Consider the following 26,554-nt stretch of genomic DNA (forward strand, 5'->3'; position numbering starts at 1 on the left):
CAGGTCGAGGGCTGTGAGGCTTTTTGGGCCTTTGAAAACAGCTGAACAACCAAGGAGAACGGGAAGGAGGGAATGGAAGGCAATGAACGGCTGAAAATGTGTCCTATTATTAGACAAAATTCTGGAACATGCGATAAAGCGGACGTGCAACCGTAAAGGGGCACAAGCAGCCAGCAAGTTATAGAGGTAGCAAGTCCTCAATGGATGAGTTTAGGCTGAACATGCTTTGCATAGACAATAAGAGCCTAAATATTGCAACTGCATCACCTTTTCCCCCCAAATGATATGTATTGTTACTAGGCCCAGAACATTGTTAGAGTCCAACTTTAAATCCAACTGTGTGGGCATGTTGACTTTTAAACTGACTTTAGACTAACACTTGTTAGTTACAACACAAACACACTCATGACAAATTCTGTGCTTATGACAACATAACAATGCACTTGTAGACCAACAATCATTGTATGGAAACAATGAGATCCTTTAAAGCAATTTCCAACCAAAATGCTAGTGTGCTTGCATGCATGCCTGGGCTATGTGTGTGTGTGTTGTGGGAGAAAGTGTGAGAATATGTGCCTGTGTGTGTGTGTGTGTGTGTGTTTGTCGGTGGAAGTGTGTGAGGGTGATAATCAGTTCCAGGTTCCCAAGGTTTGGGTGATATGATTTCATTAGAGAGCTGGAGCGAGTGTCGGGGCTTTGGTGGAGATTAGGGGTGGGGGAAACCCTACCCCATTCCCAGTTGCCCTGCGAAAGGAGAGGGGGGGGGCATGAAGAGGGGCGGAGGGGGGGGGGGGGGTCAGTAGGATTATTACTGGGAGGTTCAGCTGTTTATTATTCCAATTCTATCGCTAACAGCTGAAAATTGGGGCATTAAGTATCGGCCCCGAGCTGACTGGGATCAATGCTTAGAGGTTAAACCCTGCGGTGAGGCTCTGCACGGCCGGAGTTCGTCCAGATACTGACGCAGCACAACACACACACACACACACACACATCAAGGGTCACTCATAGAATTTAACAGACACATCCGATTTGCCGCCCTAAAGTGATAAGACAGTCTGGCAAGGCTTCACAAGTCCGTTTAAGCTTCACACTTTAGATTAATGACAGGCATGAACACACCCTAGTTTGTTGCCGCTAACACCCAAGTTCTTTCAAAAGGGTAACAAGGAAGGTTTTTCAGCCTGCATAATAAGAGACCACTGACTAAGAGAAACTGCATGGGAGCTTATCTACATTGCATTGCTAAATTAAAAAAATACTTGAGGAGTTTGTCATTAAATACACCCAGTTTTATGATTTCACAAGAATAATTCCCAAAGCATCCACTTGATTAAAACGCAACTCGTCCAAGTAATCTGTGTATATGGTCCAAATCTGATCAATTTCTAATATCAGTCTCATCTATGGTTGGTGGTTATAAGTGGATCTGGTGATGCAGCCAATGGTGGGCCAGTATTGGGAAGGCTTCAGGTCACGTCTCTGCATGATGTTAATCTGGACAACGACATGTGACACAGAGGACGGCGAAACCTGAACTTTCTGTGTCATGCAGGCATGCAGTTTGAGGGTCACTGAAACCAGTCCTGCTGCACACAAAGGGCCAAGTTGTTGAATTTAGCTTAAAATTGAATTCTGTTCCAAATACTGACGGCCGAGGAGAAAAACTACTTATTTGAGTTAATATTTGACGGTCAGGTCTAAACTAATGTTAATGTTCATTAAATGGTCATAAACTAAAATGTAAATATAATGTTTAGTACTTTTGAACTGTATCAACAAGCACCACTCCAAGTATGTTATTTTATAATCGAGTAAAAGTAATAAATAATTGATTAAAACAAACTAAAGCTTGTGTGTGTGTGTGTGTGTGTGTGTGTGTGTGTGTGTGTGTGTGTGTGTGTGTGTGTGTGTGTGTGTGTGTGTGTGAGCATGCCTATCCAGCTGTAATTAGAGACAGGGGTAAACTAATCCACTAGCTGGAGGGTCTAACACTGGTCATTTTGAACAAGACTCTCACTCTGTTTCACCCACACCCTCCCCTCAGCCTCAAAATGTATTGATTTGTGTATGAGTGTTTGTGTGCGTGTGTGTGTGGTTGTGCGAGAGTGTGTGTGTATGCGTGTGAATGTCAACACATGCAGGAGAGAGATAAAAGATTGTGTATCAGGCTAATTTATCAAGAGTCATACGATATGTATATGCTGAACGTTCAATGTTTAATGTTCAGGAGATTGACGTAAATAAAACCTAGGCAACAATAAGCTATTTGGCTAATGATAGACAAACTGATTGGATTTACACTGTCTATCAGTCCCCCAACCATGAAGGGATCATCAAAAATTATAACTGGTGCAATATAGGACCTTGACTCCTGGAGGTCTGTACCCATACCTTCAAGTCATTGACATTTATTTACACAATGCTTACTTAATGAACATGATTACCCTAAATAATAGCATGCATATATTCACTTTGGGGAGGTCAGCTGCAAATTACATGAATGTATTCATGATTTTAAGACATGTTCCTATCTCTTGTGTGACCTAAAGGCTGAACAATGACTTTTGGAGACCAGCTAAACCCTCCTGTGTCATTTTTGCCAGCTCAGCTTTAGAGAACTTTCTGCTGTCAACTGCCCTCAGAATTTACTGCCCTCAGTGTCTACTGCCCTCAGTGTCTACTGCCCTCAGTGTCCTCTGCCCTCAGTGTCTACTGCCCTCAGTGTCTACTGCCCTCAGTGTCCACTGCCCTCAGTGTCTACTGCCCTCAGTGTCTACTGCCCTCAGTGTCCACTGCCCTCAGTGTCTACTGCCCTCAGTGTCTACTGCCCTCAGTGTCCACTGCCCTCAGTGTCTACTGCCCTCAGTGTCCACTGCCCTCAGTGTCTACTGCCCTCAGTGTCTACTGCCCTCAGTGTCCACTGCCCTTCAGTGTCCACTGCCCTCAGTGTCTACTGCCCTCAGTGTCTAGGGAATGTCCAGGAAAATAGCTGCAGTGATGTCACATAGTTATCACAAGGGAAGTCAGAAAGACTGGAAAACGGACACTGACAGACAGACAGACAGACAGACAGACAGACAGACAGACAGACAGACAGACAGAAACACATCAAAATGTATTTAGGCTTACCCCATACATACTGTGTTTACACACACACACAAATACAAGCAAGAAGTGTTTAAGCATTTATGACAAGCAGTCACAATCAATCAACAAATGCCTTTTTATAAATATTTTGGGAAGTCTTCAGAAATAATCAGAAAATTCATTCTCTCCACGCTAAGGTCTAGGTGGGAACAGCGCAGAGTAGTTGATAAACCTAGGGATTATCTACGACCTTTAATCGCAAAAGAAATCTATAAAATTATCTTTACAGCCAATATTTCTTCTGCTTCTATCCAAGGGTGTTGAAGAACCTCTGGATAAAAAGGATAATAAAAAACGGACAATTTCATCATCGTTTAATCAAAAGCTCAGCACTCACACTCACAATGATTGATGGTTTAGGAGTAAAAATGACTTCTGGGAAATTGATCAGCCATTGATTTCATTCTCAAAAAGACAATTCATATATATGCAGTCTGACCAACTGCAGACTGCACAGGGGAATCAATGGTAGTCATAAGAAAAGAGAGAGTGAGAGAGAGAGAGAGAAAGAGAGAGAGAGAGAGAGAGAGAGAGAGAGAGGGGGGGGGGGGTGTAGAGGGAATATGCAGGGCTGGATCATCCAGTGACACTGTACAACTCGGTGGGGAAGCAATATGAGTTTTCTTATGAAGGAGAAGACAGTGATTGTATGTGTCTGGCGTAGGATCAGATGCCTGCAGCAGCAATAACATGGGGAGAAGGCCCTGCTCTTTGACAATTGTACAGAGCACCAACAATTCCAATCTACAGTCGAAGTAGAATCATGAAAACACTCATAGAGGATGTTGATACTTGCACTGACTGTATTATAAATGGCTGGCCTCGTAGCTTTGTCATAGTTGTTTCAGCTGAGGTCTGCACTGTGGCGAGAACCAAACAGTGGGCAGAGAATCCCAAAGCTGAGAGGAGGTCTTCTATAGAATGCCTGGACAGTTCTGGAAGGTCTCTGGACAAAGCTGGAGCACCGAGAGAAAGCTGCCTCTTGTCCAGCTAATCCGAGCAATGTCTCCGTCACCATTGACAACCACAAGCCCAAACAATGGTCTCTTTCAAGGACTGCTTTCCTCACCAACACATTGACGCTAGCAAACACTTATCAGCATCAACAACAACACTGTCCATGTTCTTTGTTTTTATCTAAGAATTTTGTCCTGTGCTGTTTCTTGAAACTCATAGCCTCAAGCTTTATCATCGAAAAAAATTGGAGGGAAAAGGATTGCTGAAAAAGAAAATGTAGTTCTAAAATAAACAAGTTCTAATTCCTTATCAATACATACTATCAGCTGTGGCCAGAGGTAGACAGATGTACCAAATACTGTGTGAAATTAGCTTCTAAGAGCAGACTGCTCTGGAGCGATTCCTGTTCCCTTTGATTAGCTTCATTCCTGTCCCTTTTTTTCTCTCCTTGGAGCACATTTGCTGACCAACAAAAAAAAAAAAAGATGAATGTTTCCATTTCAAATGTTGAGCCCCCTTCTCCCTCTCGCTCTCTTTCTCCCCCTTCTCTCTCTTTCTCCCCCGTTCTCTCTCTCTCTCTCTCTCTCTCTCTCTCTCCCTCTCTCTCTCTCTCTCTCTCTCTCTCTCTCTCTCTCTCTCTCTCTCTCTCTCTCTCTCTCCAATCCACATCTTACATTAAACCTATAATAGCTTACGGCCCTGGAAGGCATGATTCCAATTCAGCCATGCCATGTTATATGAATGAGAGTTGGGAAATGCCAATATTTATGCACATATATTGCCATTCTGTCTCTCACTCTCATCATCGCATCTATTTCAGATTTCAAGGGAGGACAGCTGCTGTTTGATACCACAAATCATTTGTATTCTCAATAAAAAGGATTAGAACACACACACACACAGACAAAATATATTTTGTACATTTTGCCACACAGTTGAGATACTTTGGAGTACGGTGTAGATTGGAAGAGAGTGTAACATCACTGTTTTGTAGAAGGAAGGTCATCTATAAAGGGCTGAACTAGGTTGGCTGTGTGGGATCCCCATGGGGTTTGAGAAAGAGAGAGAGAGAGAGAGAGAGAGAGAGAGAGAGAGAGAGAGAGAGAGAGAGAGAGAGAGAGAGAGGGAGGTGTGTCTCTGAAGGACACTTTCCCTCCTCCACTCCAGCTCTAATTCAATCGCTCTGACAGAGTCCCAGTGTTGCTGTGGCAGGCCCCCAGTAATCTCCCTGTAATTGAGTTCCCAATCACTCATCCATCAATAATGTATCTGGTTCCACCAGGGCTGGCTGGTCTGACCAACTTGAAGGAAAGAGACAGTAGCGTTCTGAGGGGGCAGGGTGGTGGGTCTTGGACTTCCTGTAAATCAAAGCACCACTTTCCCAACCCCCTTCCCCACTCTGGTTCTGCTTTTTTCAGTTGTTCTTGTTTTGTTGTTACTATTTCTGGAGTAGTGTAAACCTTGATGAAATGATTAAATGAAGTCTACTGTGAATGTGCTTGCTGTGGAATCCACATTTTCACCTTGCCCTAACAGGGCCCCAAAGGGCTGTAGACTGACACATTTGTTCTCTCTTTCTTCCTGTTAAAAGAGTGCAAAGCTACAGCACCAAAGACCGACCACATAGTCAGCACAGCAGCACACACATTAGCACACACCCTCCACTCCAAAAGTAACCCACACACCTCCAAGCCCACCCACACAATACCCTTTTCTCTTTTCAATCGCCGGTGCATGCCAAGCCATCAATTAGTGACCAAGACCATGGTCCTCCAAGGTTAAACTGTACAGCTGTCTGAATGATTTTCAATTAAACAGCCAGGAAGCCCCCTCGACAGCTCTCTGGCTCCACTTTCCGTGCTGGCCGCAGCGTCGGGGTCATTTATAACCCAACGCACCTCCCATGGATAATTGTGTTTTACCAGTGTCCCACAGCCTCTGCCTTTAGCAAAGTGTTATCTCCCTTTTCAATTTCCGATTCGGGGGCCGCAGCCGGACTCTCCCTTCAGTCGTCTCCATTTGTCCTTGGCTTTTCTAAAGGCACGCCGCGAAGAAGACAGGAGGAAGATTGAAACATTTCCTCTTCCAGCAAGTCTTCTGGTCTGACACAATGACACGATCATTCCTTTTTTCTTCTTCTTCATTACCGTCGTTTGGAATTTGAATCCAATGGCATTGTGGGTAAAAAAAAAAGATCCAAAATGGGTTTGCAACATTTCAGAGTTGAGATAAAACCTGGACAAAGGTCTCTTCAAGTTCTCCCATTCCCTCCCTGTGTGGCGTGTTTCTCATCTCACCACCCTCTGTACTTTTACCCTTGGGCCTTCTTGAATTAATGGCTCATTTAAGTTTCCATTACATTACATTAGGCCATACACGCGGCCCATACAGTACACTCCCTGGTGGATAAATCACATCATGAGATTATCAATCAATCTAAATAAGTGAGTCTGTGTATTCTGCTCAATATTAAAGAGTGTGACACTGGTTTACATGGAGAGCTGTAAATTACCGTCCCTCATGGTGGGAAGACAACACTAATAGCTCTATTCCGCCGTGGCTATTAGGCCCTGTTATTACAGCGTGTCCTTCGCTCGCCCACCTCACTGGTGGTGCAGTGGACAGATAGGACTCCAGGGTGTTTCAGGGTCTGTGACCAGAGCCACTGGTGAAGTGTGTGCTGTGTTGTGGTCACTGGTGTGTACCCCGTTCAGACTGGCTACTACCATAATATCCTAGAACAGAGTAGAACAGAGTAGAACATGGTACTGTGTAAGGATAAATACAGTGTGCAGATGGGTTGTTCTGCAGAGGTGTGGTTCATCTGACACCCCCCCCCCCTCATAGCAGGTTTATTCAGTCCTAAACATGGAAATGTTCAGGACACTGTCAGGCTCGGGTCTGGTAAGACAGTGTGAGCCACAGTGAATGGAGGGAAGCCTGAAGCACAGTCACGTGCGCACGATAGGTTGATATCTCCTCATCTTTGTACAACTCACTGGCCTCTCAACCAGTCCACAATCTTTCCACCATCCCACCTTCTCCATGCTGTCTGTAGGTTCCTGTTCCTATGACACTATTGTACTGCTGTCACCTGCCGCCTCCTCTAGTCTGGGCAAATGAGGAATATCCAGTTCTGAACAAACTGGTCTGTGGCCAGTCTGGCTTCAGACCAGTCATGTTTCTAGACCTCCTAGAGTGAACAAACCAGCTGAAAAGACGTAATAACTCTATGTATTAGCTGTATTAGCTGTTCGCTAAACTGTGGGTTGTGTCCAATGTAATACTACTTAATACGTAACCCCTATGGTTGATGAGGTCAATCTTTATATTGGCAGAGCATAGGTTTCAGTTACTTACTAACTACTAGCTAAAGATTGGTCATTAACATGGTACAGAACTGACAACCTAGCTAATGTCATAGAAAACACCCAACCCTATAATCAAATCAACGACGAGCCAAAAGACAAAAATGTTCTGAGAAAAACCCATCCATCAATCCACCTGTCTGTTTCTGCCCTTTTATCCATAATGAGATTTTTCCAAGTTCTGTGCTGTCTACATTCAGGACTGGTTCTACAAGCTGCGGCAGGCCAATGGCCTGACAGGCAGTGCTGCTGCAAATGATCAGCGTCACGTCGTCCACTGTCTCTCTGCCTTGCCAGAGGACCACGTCCCCGCGAGGTCCAGAGTGGGAATGTGCTCCCGCTGTGTCTTTGGTTTCCAGAGGGCTGTTTCACTGGAGGAGTGCCCGTGCGGGAAGGATATCTGAGTGAGTCACGAGGACACCCACATGCCTGCCCCTGGGGGTATTTCACACATGACACCCTGATGTGTGGACTGTGTTTCATGTGTGGCGACTGGCGACACACACATACGCAGTGTTATTGTACACCGTGTGAGATCTGTAGCCGATTCACTGAACCACTCCCCAATTTCCATGCATAGCCTGCCCAAACATGACTTCTTGAATGGATTTACAGCCTTGCTTATATCCTCAGTTCATGTGTGGTCATGTTGTACTTGTCCATTGTGTACTATTGATCCAGCCCTGGTGAAACTTGTGACTAAAGCTTAGTCCATCCCAGCAGAATAAATCACGGTATTGACGTCGCAGTTATCAATAAAGGTAATGGCAAACATCTGGCCCACCTTTAATGGAATCGACAGTCTTACTGGCATGGCTCCAGCTTGGGACACTCATAGATTGACTTGATCCTTCTGCTGAGAGCCCACCTCACTATATGCAAATGCAGCGAGGGAAAACACGCTATCCATCTTATCAAAGTGGAACCTGGATTGAATCAGGGTCGGGATATCTCTGCGACACCAACACAGAAAACACAACTCCCGACGTCCGCGTTGGAGAACGGGTCCGGATTTTTGGACTGGATTCGAAAGGGTGTGGTATTGAGCAAGTCTGACACACTGTATCTCTGTCAGTCGGGGAAGAAGTAAGGAGATCAAATCAATGCAGGGTCCACTGAGGGACAGGGGTGCTGAGCTGGCTTCTTTTTTTTTTGAAGGCTGAGCAGAGGTCTCGTCTGCACCGCGCTCTGGCCTGGCCGGGCTGCCTCAGTCTGCTGCACAGCAGGCGTCCTTCTCCGGGAAGTGGCTGGTTAGAGGTTGCAGCCAGAAGTTTCTACCAGGAGCACCAGGCCTGGCAGAGGAGGAGAGAACAGGTCAGGGAGAAAAACTAGAGGAAGGACAGGAGCCACAGTAGGCTCTGAAGTAACAACAAGAATGAAAAAAAGACAAATAAATGCAAACTACCGTCTGGGATACACGGCCCAGACTGTGCCACTTCCAGACTGATATAAGCACGCAAATCTTTATTGATACACGAGACCCTGCAAGGAACATAGACACCACTGTGGGATTAGCTTTCCCACTTCATGACAAACAAATAATGAGCTGGCTCTGAATGACACTGAATTATTGACTGTATTGAATTCCTTAGGTAGCATGAGAAGCTATTGCAACTCTCCATCAGGTGCAAGGTTAAACTGGATGTCTTTCCTCAGATGGAAAAAATGCAGTCGACACATTCCTTGGTAAGGACAGTGCAAAGATAAAGATGTTTTATTTTTTTATGAGGAATCCCCTCAAAGGGGGGAAAAAAATATGTTATTTTTATTTCCCTACAGTTGTTACCTTCCTAGAAAGACAATCAATAGGAAAGACCCAGTGAAATTTTTATCTGCAGAGTCATAAAACTCAATCAAGTGTCTCTAGGTTTCCATCATCATTTCGGTTGGTGGTTTCACTTCATTTACTGGATGGGCCACAGCACAATGAAGGAGTGACTCGTAAAGAAAGGCCTGGCCACACACACACAGCCCACTGGCGGCCAAACGTAAAGGTTTAATAGTACAATTTCATTATGAACGGGTTTAGGGCCCTCTGTGGCTTCGCTCAGATCAATTTATTTAAAGTCAAACAGGAGCTGTAGCCTACACACTGAGGCACAGGCGAACACATCTGCAGGCACGAACCTCGCATGGAAACACACAAACACACAGAGTGTACAGTGTTTACTTTCTCTCTGGGAACAGCTGCTGATTCCACTGAGGATTTGTGGCAAACCCAAGCCCCAAGCAGGTCAGACAGACAGGGGGGACTTGCAGTCCAGAAGTGGAGGGGAATCACGCCCCTCACACAGTATCTTAGCAGAATGTAAACAGAATGCAGGCTGAACACCAAGCACACATAGCAAACCCAGCACGCTAGTAAACTAATGCCACTTTAGTCCACAACACCGGCGTCCATGTTCTACAGGATTCCTACAGGATTAGACTAAGCCTCAAATGAAGATGAGTTAAAAAGATCAATGGTTTTGAAGTGGAGGAACGCAGGTGCTGTGTCTGGTTCCAGGAGTCAACAGTTCTATGAACTGTTGTATTTCAGGCCAGACGAGTTTGCCTGACAGCAAAACAAAACACAAAAACACTAACAGGAATCCAATTCTAGATACTATGTGTCTGTTTTCCTTGTGTTGCATGTGGTATAGTGAAGGGGAGCCACAAACACAACATCTTGTGTTATAATTTTTTTACGGTCTGGTAGGGTGGTAGCTAGGGGCCTCCCAGTCTCAATCCTGTTACCATGGGGATCTGTTCTGCTGGCCACATAAAAGATTAGTCCTCCAGGAGAGAGAGGACTTGATTAGCTAGACAGCAATTTAATGGGATTGTCAGACAGGCTATAATAAATCAGCTTTTGTGATTAAATGGGATCTCCAGTAAAAGTTCTGTGCCTTCAAATCAATAATTATTGAATGTTTCTCCCTTTGTTCCTGTCCGGAAAAAAGAAGGGAAGAAACGAAACCCAAATTTCCGGAAAGCTAATGACTCCCTCCACCAACGGTGCGAAGCGGCTTATGTGTTCACCAGAGAGGTGGGAGGACAAGGGCAGGAGAGGGAGTCAGAGTGGAGGAGAGGATAGAGACAGAAAAACTGTATGTGTGTGTGAGAGAGAGAATGAGAGAGAGAGAGAGAGAGAGAGAGAGGGGGGGGGGGGGGGGAGAGGGAGGGAGGGAGGGTAAAAAAAAGTGGAAAAAGAGAGAGAGACAAAAAGAAGAGAATGGAGGAGCAGAAAACCAGATTTGTGTTTGGGATAAAGAGCATGGGAAGAATAGTTTGATCATTAGTCAAAGCTAAATGCACTTAGGGAGAGGGAAATGTATTTCCATGTAATCTGTCTGATATTCTGTAAGCCCCTGGCGTCTCTTTGTAATGGCGAATGGATGCATGCACTGATACTGGGAGTGTGCGCGTGTTTGTGTGTGTGTATGTGTGCGCGTGTGTGTGTTTGTGTGTGTGTGTGTATGAGAGAGGGAATTCCCTATTAGATACTGCAATGTTTCTCCCTCATTGTGATTTAAAGCTGTGAGCCAGGGCTTGCTTTGTCTATTAGGAGGAGATCAAACGCTGTGGAAGCCCAATCTTACCAGCTATAACCCCAGGTTGTGATGGAGTGCTTTTCTGCTCAATTAAGTTATATTGCTTTCTCATTTCTCCATACATATTTACCACCGCGCATTACTTGGATTGAAACAGCCACAAAACTAGAAATTGTAATACAACGTAATCATTCGTTTTTCAAATAGGATGCATAATTTGCCACGGGCTTGCTTACAAGCTGGCACTGACGTGGTCGTGAGATAGACTAAAGGATACTTGACCGAGGAACAGGGCGAAACATCTATTCTTGGCTATTTGAAAGCTCGCTTGTTAAAAGCAAGCAAGCTCTGGCCACATAACCTCGACTCATCTGTGAAAGTGCAAGGCGTTGGCGTGTGTTCCTGGAACTGGTAGGCAGCTGGGCATCTGGATCAGGGCCTGGCCTGTGTCGTCTGCGGTACTGTGCTCTGACCCCCCCCCCCCCCCTCCGCTCCCACTCCATAGATCAGATCAGAGAGAAGCAGGGAGGCTCCTCCAGGTCCAGCCTGCCTTATATTCCCCAGTACCCCACCCCCCACCCCCTCCACACCCCCCACCCCCTCCACACCCCCCACCCCCTCCACACCACCCCACCCCCTCCACACCACCCCACCCCCCACCTAACCCAATGTCTGTCCATCATCATCCTATCCTCCTCTCCACTATTCCAACCCCCCCCCCCTCTTCTTGTCAGACCTCCCCCAGCCTGGAGGAATGTGCCCAGCTCTGGACAGTGTTCGCAGGGCTCACAGGCCACATCCTTGATAGCTTAATGGCACCTTGCAGAGGAGAGCCTCCACCAGGGAGACAGGAGGCAGCCCGACTTTAAAGGCCTCCTCCACGCTCCGTGTGATTCTGACGGACAAGCCAGCGATATTTGTCCTTTTTAGTTTTCCTGATTGCAGAACAAAGGCTCCTGCGGTGTGCCGGAGGGGGGGGGGGGGGGGGGGACACAAGACAGCGCACACTACGTTTGCGACCGACGAGAACAAAAAAGAAAGAATTCCATATGTCACCGACATCCAAAGAAATCAGCGCTGATGACAAAGGTGTGCACACGACGCAATGTCACAAGGTCAGGATTCCGAGGGCCGTCAGCCTTGAGCTAATCTGCACCCCCCACATGAGCACACATAATTAGGCACACGAGCACAGAGTCAAAGCTATTCTATTCACTGTTCCAATGTGTTCACCTCACTTGTACATAAAGGACAGGGTCTGCGAGGGATGGAGGAGGACAATGTTCATTGCTGTCCTTTTCCCACTTGACTATCATCATCATACTTTTGGTGCATTTTGTTTGGGACAAAGAGCCTATCTGTAAGTCAGGCACACACACACATACACCAACACCCCCCCCCCTCCCTACACACACACACATACACAAATACACACACCCATACACACAAACAGGGGCTCATTCAGTCCTGGCGACTGCTGTTTGTTGGTTACCTTTCATTCTGACAGCTTCAGAGCTGGGCCGTCTCTGGGAGCCGCGCCACCTGGAAGGTTTGCTCTTTCTCTGTGGCAACGGCACAGCTGATGCAGGCTTGAGAAAAAAAGGGGGCTCTCCATTTGAAATGGAAACATTCATCTTCTTTTTTTGTTGGTCAGCAAATGTGCTCCAAGGAGAGAGAAAAAGAGAGAAGAGAGAGAGAGAGAGAGAGAGAGAGACAGACAGACAGACAGACAGACAGACAGACAGACAGACAGAAAGAGAGAGAGAAAGAGAAAGAGAAAGAGAAAGAGAGAGAGAGAAAGAAATGAAAAGCTATAAACCACTCGGTATACAGAACACATGAAACCATGTCAAATTCTAGTCCATTCTCCATAAAGCTTCAGTTTGTTTTGGTTATGGTACTGCATGCTACCCCACAAACATTGGAGATATATCTTTGCCATTCGACTGCCTGCTGTCCTTTCTCTCACCTTAAGTCTATTACAGCAATAAAACTGTGCCGAGCAAGCTCATAACTGACAACAGGGTCAAGGAAAGAAGAGGCCAATCACTATGACAAAGTGGAATATATCTAAATAAAAAAATCTCGGGGAATCTATTGGGAGAGAGGTTGCAAAGTAGTCACAGGCAGAAACAGTCCAGAGCAGAAGGTTACGATCACACGACAAGGGCCCTGTGGAAGGAAACGTAGCAGAGGGACACCCTGCCTTTGAGGCGGGGGGCTGCGACAGAAACGGAACTGGTGGACGATTGGAGGAGGGCAGAGGAGGGGAAGCCGGGCCGGGACCCAGCTGGAGGCCTTTGCTGCTGACCTTCAGGGGGGCAGAGGGGCAGTGGTGGTTTACGGCCTCTCGCTCTACTGGCGTGGCTTATGGCCCTGTTCAGCTGCACGCCTTTTTACGACATTCCTACCCCTGATTGGAGGCCGACAGTGAGCGGGCGGCGCTGCCATGCGGTCTCCCCGGTGCGGACTGACCCTAGCAGGTGCGGGCTGCTCCTGATCTCAGGTGACGTGGGCTCTGGTGATGGGCAGCAGGGACGTGATAGGGGATAATTGGCTCGGGGCTCGTCGCAGATGGTGCTGGTCGATCTGTTGGTGGAGAGGAGGACGTCTTTACTGCCGATCGCCTCGTCTCTCTCCTGCACTGTCACTGAGGAGTCTACCTGTCGCTGCTGAGGCTGTTAGCCACGCGTCAGCATGGTTCGGTTTATAGGGTTAGGGTTAGGGCTGCTATATAAATAAAGTCTTACTTACTTACTTATGAACGGCTTTCCGTGATGCCTGCTGGCCCTGGTTAGCATGGGATAGACCTAGTGACTGGCTAAACTGGAACACATTTCGATGATCTGGCTTTCTTGTCTTTGGAGGATGCAAGAAATATGATTGTAGACAGAACCGCTTGTGGTCTTTCCATTCAACACACACGCACGCATAAACAACACACACACACAGGTAGCAGCATGTAAGCTTGAGTCTTCACAGATACTCCAGGCCTCAACCGAGCGTCTGTCAGAACACGCCCAAGATGAGGAGAGAGCTGTCATAACGACACACCTGGGGGGGGGGGGGGGGTACAGGCCCACACATACACTCTCTCACGAACACACACCCACACAGGAGTACAAAAACACTCTGTTGAGCAAACGGTGTTACACACGCTCTCGCGCTTTCATTCATTTACACACACACACACACACACACACACACAAGCAGTCAAACACACACCAGCAGTCACACACACACACACATAAACCCCGTCCTCCTCCTCACGGCTGGGCCAGTGCGGCCTAGCACTCTCAGAGTGTACACAGGGAGTGGAGGCACTGACAGGTTCACTTAAATATTTATGCTGACAGGGGAGAAGACAAGAATGTAATCTCTCCACAGACACGCTTCCATATCACCGCACTCTCTGACTCTTCCAGAACACACGTGCTCTCTCTCGCTCTCGGCCCCTGGACCTCCTCTCCTGTCGAAGCTCGTTCCAGCCTGAGAGGGTGAAAGGTATGTGTGCCACAGTTGAAAAAACACAGTCAAGATAAAGCAGTCTGGTGAATTTTTTCTTCCCCCCCTGTGTAAGTGGACGTTTGATGTATCTACAGCTGATGAAGTGCAGGTTCATGACTAGGAAGGTCCCCTATAGTCACATATGTGCTGTGGGTGTACCCCTGGACACTCAAGTGGATTTCACAAACTGCATTGATATGGGTAATATACAGTACCAGCTCCCAATATCGACCTGTTCCTTATTGACACTTGAACAGCAGTTAGTTCCGACCAAGTCATTTGATTGGACGAGATGCATTCTGTGAGTGTGGATACTTGACAGATTAAATAAACAAACTAATCATGTTCTGTTGTCACTTTGTTGAAGGATGGCGCTTGTAGAACTGTTATGTAAAAGCAATCAAGGCCGAGGTGATTACGGCCATGCTGGTATTTAGTAATCACACACACGACCTGTGTGACACACAGCTGTACACAGATGCCACCTTTTCTGGGATCAACGTCCTATTAGGGGGGCCGACGGTGTTACAATCAACATCATCCCGATTTCAAATGGCCCCTTTGTTCACCGTCAACTGGCAGCTGGGAACAATTAGCTGTCAGGTCCAGGAGTGGTGGAGCACAGAGCTGTGAGGTCCAGGAGTGGTGGAGCACAGAGCTGCAGGTCCAGGAGTGGTGGAGCACAGAGCTGCAGGTCCAGGAGTGGTGGAGCACAGAGCTGCAGGTCCAGGAGTGGTGGAGCACAGAGCTGCAGGTCCAGGAGTGGTGGAGCACAGAGCTGTGAGGCCCAGGAGTGGTGGAGCACAGAGCTGTGAGGTCCAGGAGTGGTGGAGCACAGAGCTGCAGGTCCAGTCACTCCGTGATGGTGCTCGGCCAAGCATGGGAACTGAAACACAATCTCCGGGGGTTGTAAATAATATTATCTTCAACCATGCTGGCCCTCCGGCCTCCCCTCCAGCCAGTCCCTCCCTCCCTCCCTGATGCCCCCCCCCCTCCAGTCCCCCCACTCCTGCTCCCCCCTCCTGCTCCCTCCCTCCTGTTCCCTCCCTCCTCCCCTCCTGCTCCCTCCCTCCCTTCCCTCCTGCTCCCTCCCTCCTCCCCTCCTGCTCCCTCCTTCCTGCTCCCTCCCCCCTCCTGCTACCTCCCTCCTGCTCCCTCCTTCCTGCTCCCTCCCCCCCTCCTGCTCCCTCCCTCCTGCTCCCTCCCTCCTGCTCCCTCCCTCCCTCCTCCCTTCCCGCTCCCTCCCTCCCCCCTCCTGCTCCCTCCCTCCTGCTCCCTCCCTCCTGCTCCCTCCCTCCCTCCTCCCTTCCCGCTCCCTCCCTCCCCCCTCCTGCTCCCTCCCTCCTGCTCCCTCCCTCCTGCTCCCTCCCTTCCCTCCCGCTCCCTCCCTCCCCCTGCTGCTCCCTCCCTCCCCCCACTCCCTCCCCCCTCCTGCTCCCTCCCTCCCTTCCCTCCCGCTCCCTCCCCCTCTTACTCCCTCCCTCCCTCCTGCTCCCTTCCCCCCTCCTGCTCCCTCCCTCCCTTCCGCCTCCCAACCCCCACTCCCAACCTGAGATTAAGATCAAGATGATCGAGATTGGCAACGTGTTGTAGTCTCCCCTGGGGCTTACCGTGTGCAGTATGAGGCTTACTGTACAGTAAGTAGATGCTGACGATGATGGGAGCACCCGGTAATCGGCTGGTCAACGCTCTCGCCATCGCGAGGGAAAAAAGGTGACAAATTCACCTCAGTGTATCTGGAAGTTTCCCCCGTAAAAATAAACTATAGTCGCCGACAGCAGAAATAAATTGCAATCTGACTCAAATCAATCGAGGACTGGCCTGGACCTCTTAAGTCCCCATCAAAGAGGGGCGGGGGCGGGCGGGTTGGGGGTGGGGGTGGCGAACAGGGTGGGCGGGCGGGGTTGGAAATCAATTTGCAATTTACATCCGCCGGACTTGAGTGTTGAAAACAGCAGGAAAAGAGACAGCTCCTGAAGACCTGACTATAATTACATCCCGGGCAAGGCGGCCCTCACTCGACAAACAGAACTGAGGGTGAATCAATAGGCCTGGGCATCTCAGCTCTTCCAGGTATTTACAAGCCGTCCGTTGGCGCTCCTACGCTGGTCAATACGCTGACATGTATCACCCAACACGGCAAAGGGGGATTTGCGTTGCCGGGGCAGACGGATCACGCGTTTGTGATGCCGTCTTAGTGACCCGACTTCCCGGAAACCAGTCGACGGGGGCGAGGGTGGGAGGGGCTGGCGACACAGGAGGGGAGGGCGACGGGGAGAGGAGGCCACAGGTAAAAGGCAGATTAGGGCTCGGGGGCTAGGGGTTAGGTGGGGTTAGGTGGGGTTGGGGTTGAGGGGTGTGAAGATGGCGTCTAAAGGCCAGAGGCTAGACTAGTATGTTGATGTGCTGCGGGCGGCCATGAGATCTGTGGAGGTGCTGAGTGGGCACTGGAGCATGAGCCTTTGTCTTGTTTCCTTCCCATACGGAGAGCCCACCAGGAAGACCTCTGTTGCATCCCCTCTTTCACACACATACACACAAAACATCTAAAGAGAAAGACACGCCACACACACACACTCACACACACACACACACTCTCACACATACGCACACACACACAAACACACTCACTCACACACATAAACAAGGCAGCACAGCTAGAGACGGAGCCAGAAGTCATAATGAGAAACAGAAGCGCGGGGAGGTGAATAGTCGCCGTTTCAACTGTGTTTTGTTTTCCACTGGAGACAGAGGGGAAGGCAGAAAGGGAGCAGGCTGGAAGGGTTAAACGTTGGCAAAAGCGGGTTGGAGACAAAAGGCCTATTGTGAGGGGCAGAAGTGTCCCCGGAAAAAAAAGGGAGGTGAAAAAAAAAAGAAAGCCACCACTGGCTGGTCCCCTGGCCCTATTGTGAGTGGAGGGGAGTGCAGCCACGCATGACAGATGGCCCCAGACATTGTTCTCTCCTCAGCCTCCTCTCTGCCTCCTGCCCCGGCCTGGGATACCCTGAGATCCACCAGAGACGGCCCGCACGCCCCAACCTCCGGCGGCCTGGAGCCTGGCGGCCTGGCCTGCGCTGGGGGGTGTGCGTGCGGGCCCAGAGGGCGGCTGGGGGCGGCGGCGAGGGTGGAGGCGTGGCCGACTGTTGTCGAGGGGGGGGGGGGGGGGGCGTCTTTGTGGGGTGCCAGGGGTTCTCCACGGACGCCCGGCGGTGTTCCCACCGGCCTGTCAGTCAGGCGGGCACGCACAGAGGGACGGACATACACACATTTGCACACACGCACACTCATACACTCGTTGTCTCTCTCTTGCACTGTCTCAGGTCGACTCAATCACATCAGCCGCTCAGTGGACATGGCTTACGACCAAGGTCACACACTTCGACTACAAAACTAAAAACTGGAATCACTGCACTTTGCGTGGCATGATTCTGGAATGATGTCCATAGCAACATACAAAAAAAATTGGGGTGCAATTTCCCCCTCAAAAAACAATACATGTCTATGTACAGTATTTACACAACAATTGGTTCCAACTAAGTGATTTGATTGGACAAAAGGCATTCCGTGAGTGCTGATATAACAGGATAACAGCACTGGAACTTTTAACCATACACGATAGCTATCTAAGATTGAACAAACTTTGGCCACCAAAGGTAAATATATTTCTACTGGCTACACAATAAATGAAAACACACGTTACATAGTTGTTGGTCTGCAACAGGACCTACACAGTGTGCAGGAAAATGTTTAAAGTGTTGGCAACAGTCCATCCCAGTCCACTTCCTGAACTATCTTGTGCTAGCTGAGTCAAATAAACGATCAAATCAACAAACAAATCATTATCCGTTGTCGCTTCTCACTGTTAACTAATAAATGGTCCTGAGAGTATTGTTGCCTCTTGTGTTATAGAACGACCAAATTTGTACCTTTGACCGAATCACAGCCGTGTCCATATTTAGTATTCCTGCACTCCCTCTTGTGGGATGTTGCTTAATGATCTATTTCCAGCAGCAATGCCGGGCAGCCAGGGCGGCCCAGCCATTGTGACCCTGTAGCACTGAGGTCTTTAACACCACACTGCTCTTCACCGCGCTGAGCTCAGCACTTTCTGCGGCACCGCGGCGCTCCGCATTGAGGTGCTCAACATGTGGCAAACCCTAACCCAGCCGACCTGTCAGCCCTGTCAGTCACAGCCGCAGTGTGGATGTGAGCCCAACAATGGCTGTGCCTGGGTAATGGGTGAGAGAACTAACAGACAATCATTCATCTCTGGGCCTTCCTGCCACTGCCTGCTCCATTCTCTCCCCTCTCTCCCTCTCTCCCTCTCTCCTCTCTCTCTCTCTCTCTCTCTCTCTCTCTCTCTCTCTCTCTCTCTCTCTCTCTCTCTCTCTCTCTCTCTCTCTCTCTCTCTCTCTCTCTCTCTCTCTCTCTCTCTCTCTCTCTCTCTCTCTCTCTCTCTCTCTCTCTCGTTCACTCGTTCACTCTACTTACACACACACTCATTCACTCGTTTCAATAAGTTACCCGGAACTACCACCAACATACACACCACACACAAGGGAGTTTGAGGAATGGGTTAAACTGTAAGAGACAGAGACAGAGAGAAGGGGGGGGGGGGAGTTGAGAGAGAGAGAATGACAGAGAGTGACAGAGAGAGAAAAGCTTTTTGAATGCAAAGAATGTTTACCACAAGAATCAATGGCTAACTATTTCATCATTTGGTGAATTAAAGCAGTGCTGAGACACAGCTTCTCCACAGTTCCACCCAGGAGAGAAGACTATCCACCGACTGAGCGTCGAGTCAGCACAAACGCACCCGAATGTGTCAATGACGGATGTCTCAGGGTCACAGAGGACAATGGCAACTCTTGAAACTTTGGACGATATCGAGAGAACAGCATTTCCAGCTAGCCCAAGCAGAATGACGACTGAGTTCCATGTAAAATCTCAACCAAGGATTGGCTCATTCGTGTCATCTTAGCACAATCTAAGGACTCTCTTTCTCGTCTTTTTCTCTCTCTGAGGTATGGCACGTCTCTATTGGGGTTCCCCTGACTCTTTTGGTCAGAAGAGGCGAAGAAATAGAAGAACCCCCATTGACCCACTACTTCATGGCTGTCGGATCAATAAGTCAACAGAGGAGCAACGTCCCCCTCCTACATGTTCATTAGCCTCACCCACCCTGGGCCTCGGCTCTGCCCAAACTCACCACCCCACTCACTGGTTCATCAAAATCCCCTCATCCAACCCATAGTTTGGTTTAGCATTACTTGCGTTTTCGTATACTCATGCTGATTATTTTTATCTGTGGCACAAGGGAGAAAAATAGGTCCATAGTGCAGCCAAAACAAGACTTGGCTATAAACTGGGTCGTTTTTCAATGATTTGCTGTTCTATTTTGGTGAAACCAGGTCCAACAACACTGACTCTAGCCAAACGTGTAAAGGCCTAAATTCGAGTAGATTAAGTATGTGTATGTATATGGATGGTTTTTGGACTGTACTTGATCCACGTGTGTGCGACTGTGTATCTGCAGGGGTGCCAGGGGGGGCGGGGCGGGGGACAGGGCTGCCTCCGTCCCTGGAGGAAAAGCGGGCCCGCGTGTTCGAGCAAGGCACCGAGCCCCTGGGTGAAGTCAAACAAATGCATGTTAACGTTTAGCCCCCTGCGCACCTCACCCCGCTCTCCACGCACGGGCTTAGGTGACCTCCCCCCCCCTCCCCCCCACCCACTCAACACCAATCAGGGGGGACACAATAGGAAGAGGCGCACAGGGGAAAAGCCAGGGTCAACAGCACTTTTAATAAGCGAGGGCCTGAATGGCATTGTTGGAGAACAGCGGCCCTTATTTTTGCGAGGCTGCGTACAAAGCCGGGCACCTCCGGCCCCTCGGGCGCCAGCGGCAATTACAAGGAGCCCTGCGACGCATGAGCTCGCGAGATGAGTGGATAATCTACTTGGGAGGATTTAGGACTAATCTGCCATTTCTGCTCTCCAAATCAAATCACAATGGAATACATATAGGGCTTATGCACCGATATCATGATTCGAAGGCTCAGCCAGGAGGTTGGGGATTCAGAGAGGGGATATTTGTGGGGATTTGCACCGGCAAGATAGGCGGAAAAAAAAAGGAGAACGGAATCAAATGCATTTTGGGCTTTTTGAAAGCATGCACCAACGTGACCCTGCCGTCATGGCCAAGTCATTATATTGTCAGGCTAAGCTCTGCCTTTCAGAGACGAAATGTACAGTTGGCCTTGTTTGGACTATACCAGGATCCTATTTGTATTCCTCGTGCCAGAGATAAGCATTATCAGCAGAGAGTTGAAAACTGAGCGTCACACCCTGCCTCTTGTAACGTGCTGCAGCGAGGGCGATCCCACTGTCTCAGCAAAACCTATTGTAGAGTGTCACTGCTGTTGGAGTAGCCAAAAGAACAAACACTCAAGGCCACAGAGAAAGATGCATCTGGTAGCAGTGTGTCCGAATAAACACACACGTAACCCCCCCCCCACCCCCCCCAACACACACGCACACACAGAGGCCAGAGAGAGGGGTTAGAGGGGGAAGATAGCCAGCTTGCCAGGCGGCAATCTGCCCTGCACACTCCCTTTGGCTCCGACAGTGCCGGACCCCTTACATTTCATTACCTCTTCCTCCAAGATACTTACAATCTCATGAGCCCCAGCAGCTCACGCCCCACACCTCCGCTCCCTGCACACACACAAACACATTGATCCAACATCTCCAAGCAGCGCCAAGCCAACGACACGAGAATCCTCGATTCACAGACACCAGATCAATAGAGAAAGAGACTGGGAGGTCTTCAAAAGAAAAACGCAGGGGAATAGTTAAAGAAATTGGATAAAGTCATTAGCCAACTAGGAAACTTTGCTAATGAATGACCAGCTTAAATGTTTAGATAAGGCACTCTTAACAGGGGCTCAGTTTGGCTCTGTGGTAGGGTAGATAAATCCAGAGTAAAAAAAAAAAGACCAATAATCAAATGTGATGGGTGACTGTTAGACTGAAAAACTTCAGAGGAAGAACAAGTAATGATGCGTCTCTTTCAATGGCCAGGAGATATGACTTTGGGGGTCTGGTAGGCCATTAGTGGGGCCTATAACTCCAGTTGTCCTGAGTTTCATCCAAACCCCTGAAAATAGACTCAGCTGCTGCACTCCCTCCCTCCCTCCCTCCCTCCCTCCCTCCCTCCCTCCCTCCCTCCCTCCCTCCCTCCCTCCCTCCCTCCCTCCCTCCCTCCCTCCCTCCCTCCCTCCCTACCTCTCTCTCTGTCTCTCCCTCTCCCCTCTCTCTCTCTCTCTCTCTCTCTCTCTCTCTCTCTCTCTCTCTCTCTCTCTCTCTCTCTCTCTCTCTCTCTCTCTCTCTCTCTCTCTCTCCCTCTTTCTCTCTCTCCCTCCCTCCCTCCCTCCCTCCCTCCCTCCCTACCTCTCTCCCTCTCCCTCTCCCTCTCCCTCTTTCTCTTTCTCTCTCCCTCTCTCTCTCCTTCTCTCTCTTTCTCTCTCTCTCTCTCTCTCTCCCTCTTTCTCTCTCTCCCTCCCTCCCTCCCTCCCTCCCTACCTCTCTCCCTCTCCCTCTTTCTCTTTCTCTTTCTCTCTCCCTCTCTCTCTCCTTCTCTCTCTCTCTTTCTCTCACCACATCCAAAACTTGGCTGCTGCCAGGAGCAACCTCCCCTGTGGGTCCCCTGCAAGGCACAGAACTCGTTTCTCGCTGGGAAGCTCCGTTCAGCCTTTATGATCTCGTTACAAGTCCGAGCAGCAATCTTTATCTATCTAGCTTCTCCGCCATCCCCGGCCTAGGTGCGTGGGGTATTCCATGTTTCCTATAAATCTGTCTCCCCCAATCCAAGCACTTGCCCTTCTCTATTTCATTTATACAACTTGACCTGTGCTCAAGGTTTCCACAGCGACCGCGAGGGGAAAGGGAGGCAGGAAGAGGCAAAGGGCGGCAAGGCAAGGACATGAAGTGTAGCGGGGATGGCGCTACAGCTACAGGGTTGAGTTTGGTGATAAACCACGTGTTTCTCCCCCACACACTGACCCCAGAGGCTCTGCGGTGCGCTCATGCTTTCGGTGCGCTCGCTGGACCGCGGGCCCCCGTAAGAATGGATGCCATTGAACAGCCTGGCTCCAGATGCTGGCCACCACACTCCTCCAGGCTATAGCGCGGAGCGAGAGAGGGGAGCAAGCAGGAAAGAGAGATAGGAATCTGATAGCCTATCATTAACAAGCTAAATAAATTGGAAGAATGACAGGGTAGAACTGCTGACCTCATGATGTTTATTGGCGTGATCGGCATCGCTTGGTACCGTTCTAGTATTTCAAAGTGTTGTTTTGCCATACCATAGGAGTTATTTGTTATTACGAGATCAATTCTAAGATGTGTTCTGTCAACCACGATTCAGAGATGTAGCTTTCCAACCACAACAAGGAAATGGCCGACCGTTATCACCTCACAGGGAAGCCCAGTGTCTTTCATGTGGGATCATCTTCCGTTGCAGAATCAATATTCTGCTCCACTCTCCTCTCCACCACGATGTACGTCCAGACCTGCAGGGAAATGGAATACAGATTATTAATTAAAGAAATGAAACCAATACGAAGCCATCACGTCGAGTGCAATAGAGGTACGAGTCAAGCTTGTATGTCTCCAGTGAGAAGGCCCACCAGATCGGTGACGCTTAACTCTGGTATGCGGACCATCTCGAGCTGGGGTGCAATGGAGCAGTTCAGCAGCCATGCAGAAAATGAAAATAGCAACGGCAGGGATGGGGAAACAAATAGCCCTCCACCAGCCAAGGGGAGCTCCTGTGGGTGGTGTCATAGAAGACTCACTGATGCTTAACCCAGGCTAGCTGGCTGCGTTTCTGTTCCAGCAGTGGCAGTTCCTGGTCTTCTCATGATGACCCTCAGCTGTGAACTCTCTGGACGGAGCATGTTCTCTCTAGGCTGCCAGAATGTGTATCAGATATGAACTCCAATTTGCGTCCCAGCTCCAAGGAGATGGTCCATAAGGAGCAGAGTGTGTGTGAAAGCCAGGAAAGGGATCCTGTCCAAATGACCCGCTGCGTGTTTATACAGACTTGTCCGAATTAATTTAACCAAGGACAAAGATGATCATCAAAGTTCCTGGCCATGTTACGCTTCATGTAGGCCTACATGTTTTCACAGACGTCGTGGAGGGATTATGCGTCAATAATAAAGAATGCAAGTATGTTCACAAAAATGAACAGTTTGAGGGAATAGCAGTGTGAAAACTCCTGAATGACAATCTTTTTCCCCAAGATCCAACATTTCAAATGGTTGTCAGTTTTTCTTTTTACATTTAGGCTTATTGGCTGTGGTAACATTTGTATTAAATGTATGACTATCGAAAACTGTGGCACTGAACATGCCCTCGGGTAGACTAAACATTGATTAATTAGAAAATGACTTGTTTGGCAACTGCGTCCAATTTCCATGGTCTATAAGGCTTAAAAGTTTATATGATTACAAAAGCATGAAAAAAGACCAGTTTTGAGGCGATAGTCTTACTTAGAGCAGGGCTGACACCTGGTGGTCGATATCTAGAAATGCATTTTCCTGTTCATAGTTTTGAGGTTAAGTGTAATGCTACAAGTGGTTCTAATAGAAGAAATGGAAGACTATGCATGAAATAATGGGTCTCCTGATTCGAAAAAGGAGACATTAAACAAACCTGCCTCGTTGTTCGATAAATGTTAGAATAGGAAATATCCAGATAAGAGTCATGCAAGCAATACATAGTCTTGGTTAAATTCTTTATCGAAACATTAGAACAACATGTGGCATAGAGATAAAATACGATTGCAATTTCTCATTTCGGTAATTAGTTGAACGTGTTTACTTTCTCACCAATACAGAAAACTAGCGAGCGGTGTATTTGCTGAGTAATTTGACCTCTTCGAATCGAACGTATTATCAATTTATGATTGCATATTTGCAATTAAAGTAAAAAAAAAAAAAAAAAACACAAGCGCCCAATGACCCACTGCCGTCACAGGTGACTGTGCTGAACCCAGTGACAGGAGGGATGGTGGTAAGTGTTACATGAGTATTGACAGCACAAGTTCACCTTGTCCCCTCTGTCAAGTTTGTGGTCACCACCCAGGACACACAACAGACTGGGGCAGGTAAACCCAAAGGCATCTGGCCTGACTCAGAACCCAATTACTGCTGTGGGCTGGCTGGGCTGCTGGCCTGGTGCCTCCGTGACAGGCACCAGTTCTCACCTCCCCAGAGCACTGAAACCACAGGCCCCGACCCAGGGGTCATAGCCACGGGTCAGAGCCGGGAGCCTAATGAGGGACAGACGAAAAAGAGAGACAAGAGATAGATGGCACAGGATGATTTGCAAATCACATGCTCTCTTATCAAAAACCCACGACAGCTGGTAACTTTTACTATCTATGTCGGAAATGTTGAAAGGTTTTCAAATGGTCAAATTGATATCTTCACACAAGTTGAAGAAATGTACTTGTGAGGACGACATTACATCAGCTGTGAAGCATAACGTTCGACAGGGAGGGCAAATTGACTCTTTACAATTTGACCGATTGTGGAAAAACAATGACACACAAGAAAACCCATTCTCCATCCCATCCCATTCCCTCTATGTCTAATAATCCAGCAAATGAGCGATACACCGTGCTTACAGAGAACAGACGATGCTTGTGCACACCTGCTACCTGCAGTCAGAGGAACAGTTCAGTGATGGAGAACTCTGACCTGGTGGCCTGTGAGGAGGGTTCACACCACAGTCGGGTCTGAATAACTCCAGTCTCAGTCCTCGGCAACGTAATGAGCACAGGGGCCATCAGCGCCTCGTTGTGGACCTTACAGCGCAGTGTGGTAAGTGACCTTGGTGTCACACTAGCACACCTGGAGTCTCTATAAAGTAACGGGGACAGTCAGCACGTAAACAGCTTGCCAGGCCACCCCACCTTTTCTTCTCAAAGCATCTTTGAGGGAAGCTCTTCCACGCCTCGGAACTTCCTATTGCTGCATGTGCCCTACAGAGACCAGAAAAACAGGTTATTGGGCAAACGTCACGCTTTCTGATTGTATGTTGATTTTCCAATAGAACTTCAGTGCTATGATATTGTATGTACTGTGGGATATTTAATGAGTTACAGAGGATTCTGCTTTAAAAAGAAATGGCTCTAGGGATGTGTGTGCCTGTGTGGTGTCTGCTGCTGCTGCTGCTGTGTCCAGGCAGCCTAGAGATGGTGGTGCTCGACACCACCAGACAGTCACACCGGTAAGGACTTTTCTCAATGACTTATCAACTTGTCTAACTTGTGATGTACAGCTCTGTCGTAATGCTTACAGTTCCTTAAAACTTTTCACATTGAACTGTCAATTGAAGTAATTAGCTATGAATGGAATTAGTATAACCCTAATTTTTCTTGACGTAAAATAAATGACATTACGCTGGTACAAGCCGTCTGCCACGACACAGCAGCTGGAGGATTGCCATTCATCGGTCCTATGTTTTCCAGGTGGCACATGTATGAGGTAGACAAAGCAGAGGACATCATTAAAAACTACAAAAGGCATTCAGATGGGACATTCACCAGTGACTTTACCCGTCACCTGGACAGGATCAAGGCTAAAGACTTTGTTCAGTGGCTAGCCAGTAAACGTGAGGGGTGAGTAACTTTGGTTTATTTGTTTAAGGCATAAAATATTCTCATCCAGGCGTGTCACACCCGGAATAGTTATTTTCATGAAATTATATTTTTCTGTAGTCATCGTATTTAAAAAAGAATTATGGTTCCGTAGCGTATTGCTGATTTGTGATTAAGTTCTGCAAAAACTTGACACTCTTGCATTTGGTCTGTTGTTGATCGCATTGCAAATGCTTTGAATTATCACCTGTGAATGAGTGTGTTTAGATGTTCAGTACACAGACTTGTTTTGCCCTGCAGATGTCTTGCGGACCATCCCTTCTTTGAGGGAGAGTAAGAACCCAGGACCCCGCCCCCCCCCCCCCCCCCCC

At 48.4% G+C, this 26,554-nt stretch overlaps 1 long non-coding RNA gene across 1 annotated transcript; it reads right to left on the bottom strand.

Moving 5' to 3' along the window:
• Positions 1-7,417: 7,417 nt before the first annotated feature.
• On the bottom strand, positions 7,418-21,210 carry LOC146251676 (uncharacterized). Its single transcript, XR_014732148.1, has 3 exons — positions 21,187-21,210; positions 12,501-12,645; positions 7,418-8,767 (listed from the first exon to the last, which is right to left on the bottom strand). It is a non-coding gene; the product is annotated as an uncharacterized LOC146251676 (long non-coding RNA).
• Positions 21,211-26,554: the final 5,344 nt, after the last annotated feature.

This window comes from Hypomesus nipponensis, chromosome 18, assembly GCF_054491055.1.
Source record: "Hypomesus nipponensis isolate SF chromosome 18, ASM5449105v1, whole genome shotgun sequence".
Taxonomy (NCBI): Eukaryota; Metazoa; Chordata; class Actinopteri; order Osmeriformes; family Osmeridae; genus Hypomesus; species Hypomesus nipponensis.